Raw genomic sequence first — 2983 nt, forward strand, 5'->3', positions numbered from 1 at the left:
TCTTCTTCTTCTTCTTCTATTCTCTTTGGGTCTTAGCTTGTCTCTGTGGTTTAGGTACCACGGGCTACAACACTCCTTTGCTTTTCAATCTATGTACCAAAGGATCTGTCAGGGTCATTCTTGAATGGTAGCACTGTTAACTAACCATTAGCTGGTTAAATAATGCAGAATACCAGCTAAGGTAGGTTGTGGTTTGTCTATCTATCTATCTATCTATCTATCTATCTATCATGTATCTATCTATCTGTTTATATTTTATATGCATTTGTGTTTTGCCTGCATGTATGTCTGTGGGAGGGTGTCAGGTCCTCTGGACCAGGATTTACAGACAGTTGCTCTTAACCACTGAACCATCTTCCAGCCCCATTATTGTGTTTTTATCAGTGATGAGTCCTACTGACCATGACACCTGTTCTTGCTTCTGCAAGTTCTTCCTGGGCTTCTCTCGAGCAAACCTCAGCCTATGCTAAAGTGTATCAATGGAGTTAAATATGTTAACATCCATTCATTCATCAATCCTTTCTGAGTGGGAATCCTGATAAGCTCTAAGGCTGGCAGGGAATTTTCTATCTCCTTAAGATGCTCACAAGTACAGCATGGAGAAAAACAAGCAGATAGCTCATTCTAGATACAATAAGAATCTATGTGAGGCTGGGGGTGTGTCTTAGTTAGCAGAGTGTTTGCCTGACATCCCAAAGTCCTAGCTTGGACTCAGAATAGCATAAAACCAGGGGTGGTGTGCATGACTATAATCTCAGTACTGGGAAAGTTAGAGACAGGCAGATCTGAAGCTCAAGGTTCAAGGCCAGTCTGGACTACAAGTCCTGGACTACACAGCCTGTCTCAGAAGAGAAAAGGAGAGGAGAATGAAGAGGAAGAAGGGGAGGAAGACAAGAAGGAGGAGCTATTTGAAATATTGGTTTGATGGAGTGGAAATCCAGATTCAAGGTCAGAGGTATTCTCAACTCTACCAATGAGGCCAGCCTGCTGTGATTCTCAGAGGATGACTCAGAGTTTTGGATGGTGTCAAGAGCAAGAGGATTTCAGATGAAAACAGACAGACAGACAGACAGACAGACAGACAGATAAATAGCCTTGGTGGAACAGGATTAGGAATGGCATGGGTAATATAACCAAGCTTGTGAAATGTGATGTGCCCTGAGCAGGAGAACAAGTAAAATCGGTGGGTCCATGTCACAGTGAACTGCTTCTTTAGTTAAGAGAGGAACCTTTGGGGACCAGTTGTGGCTTTTCACTTTTTTTTTAAGATTTATTTTTATTTATTTTATATGTGTGAGTACATTGTTGCTGTCTTCAGACACGCCAGAAGAAGGCATCAGATCTCATTACAGATGGTTGCGAGCCACCATATGGTTGCTGGGAATTGAACTCAGGATCTCTGGAAGAGTAGTCAGTGCTCTTAACTGCTGAGCCATCTCTCCAGCCCCAAGGGTAGCTTTATATATAGGTACATTATGTTGAGAATGAGTGAAACCTCAGAGATTCTAGATGCCATCCTGGTGGCTACACTCTCTTCTGCCCGTGTCCACATAGACACTTAGAATGAAAGTGTTTACATCAATATTTTCTATTTCATCAAATTAAGAGTGTGTAACAATGTTTTTGCAAAAGACTTAGGTAAAAGCAACATATGCAACAAAACTGGCCTTCCACCACGCATTATTAAAAGTTCATTTTGATTTTTATTATGTAGATGGGGTCTCAGTACTTAGCTCAGGCTAGTCTGGAACTATCCCAAGGCATCCTTGAATTCATAGTCCTTGTTCCTCAGCCTCGAAAGTACTGGGATTATAGGTGTGCACTACCACACCAGGCTCTCTGTGTGTTTTCAAGATTTCTGCACAGATCCTTGGTCCCATATGGAAGTGTTAGGAAGAGCAGCTCTGTTCATTGGTTTTGTTGAAAAGCCACCACTTTCCTCAGACCTAATAGTGTCTGATACTTAACCAGTGCCACAGAGATGAGCTAAAGCCCAGAAGTTAAGCAGGATACTGCACAGAGAACTCGAATCTGTCTGCGGTGAGAAGGGTAAGGAGCAGAGGGAATGCTCTCTCATGAATATATGGCAGGTATCTACAAACCTTCTCACTAATTGATGGGCTCTCTATATATAATCCTGATAAAGGGCCACTGGGCAGTAAACGCTGATGCTTAGAACATCCTGATAGGGCTTTGTTAACATGAAGATAACGGAAGAGCAAGATATGTTTGTTTCGCTGCCTGTAGATAAACCCAATAGGTCTTTGTTAACTTTTCATGACTGATGGCCACCACTAACCATGATAAATAATCCCAAGAAGAGGGACTTTATTTAAAGGGCTAGAAATGGGTCTACATTTTTCACTCTTTTGAATGAAGAGGAAGGCTATTTTCTCAGTGTGATTGCATGTGTGTCATGGTGCATCAATATCTAAGTAATTTTAATCCATCAGTGGAAATTCTGAGTTAGCTTGACCCTCTGTACTTTTCCAGCATGTGCTATACTTCCATCAGCTGAGGCCCAAGGGAGTCTGAGGTGCTGGGCTTCAGAGGACTGGCAGGGTCAGCAGCAATTAGCACACTCATTTTTTCTAGCAATGAGACTCTGAGTAGGACACACTCAAGATACATTGTGGTTTTTCTTTGCTCAGTTGGGTTACTCTGTTTTGTTTTTCAGTGCTGGGGATTGGGCCTACTGTTTTATACAAGTGCTGTACCTCTGACCTGTATCCTCAGACCCCACTACTTATTAACACGTGCAACATAATTCAGCAGCCAGAGATACTTTTCGTTACAACACATTGTCAGCTGCAAAGACTTAGTCAAATCTACTGTTAAATGTATTTGTGTGTGTGTGTCTGCCTCTGTGTGTGTGTGTGTGTGTGTGTGTGTGTAGATGGTGCGTGCAGGCACATGCTGCAGCATGAGAGTGCTACAGTGAGCATCTGGAAGTCAAGGGACATTTTGTGAAGACAGTTTTCTC

This window comes from Grammomys surdaster, unplaced genomic scaffold (assembly GCF_004785775.1).
Source record: "Grammomys surdaster isolate TR1022 unplaced genomic scaffold, NIH_TR_1.0 146, whole genome shotgun sequence".
Taxonomy (NCBI): Eukaryota; Metazoa; Chordata; class Mammalia; order Rodentia; family Muridae; genus Grammomys; species Grammomys surdaster.